This window comes from Galeopterus variegatus, unplaced genomic scaffold, assembly GCF_000696425.1.
Source record: "Galeopterus variegatus unplaced genomic scaffold, G_variegatus-3.0.2 Scaffold4856, whole genome shotgun sequence".
NCBI classification, from domain to species: Eukaryota; Metazoa; Chordata; class Mammalia; order Dermoptera; family Cynocephalidae; genus Galeopterus; species Galeopterus variegatus.
The window spans coordinates 163,273-163,623 of NW_007730967.1; positions in this window are offsets into that span (position 1 = coordinate 163,273).

Sequence of the window (351 nt, forward strand, 5' to 3'; positions counted from 1 at the left end):
CTGGAAATCTCATGTATTGCATAAGGGAGCACCTACTGCTGTTCAGTTTAGCTGACTGACTGTTTCTCCCAGAAGTGTGGGCCCAGTAGTCCAATTTCCTAGTTTTTCAATAGAAGCTAGAAATCTGACTTTATGTGAAATATCCCAATTTTGAAGTGTTGGCCAAAAACAAAAAAAAACATAATATCAAGAAACTTGACCAAGTAAAAGAATCATGAATTTTCAGCCTCTACCATAAACTGCCAGTTCAGAGTCAACTGCAAAGGAATCCAGGTTTATGTGTGAATTTTGCACTCTTGCCCACACATTCCTCCAGAGATCTGCTTCTCTCTTGATTTGCTCTGTGACCGT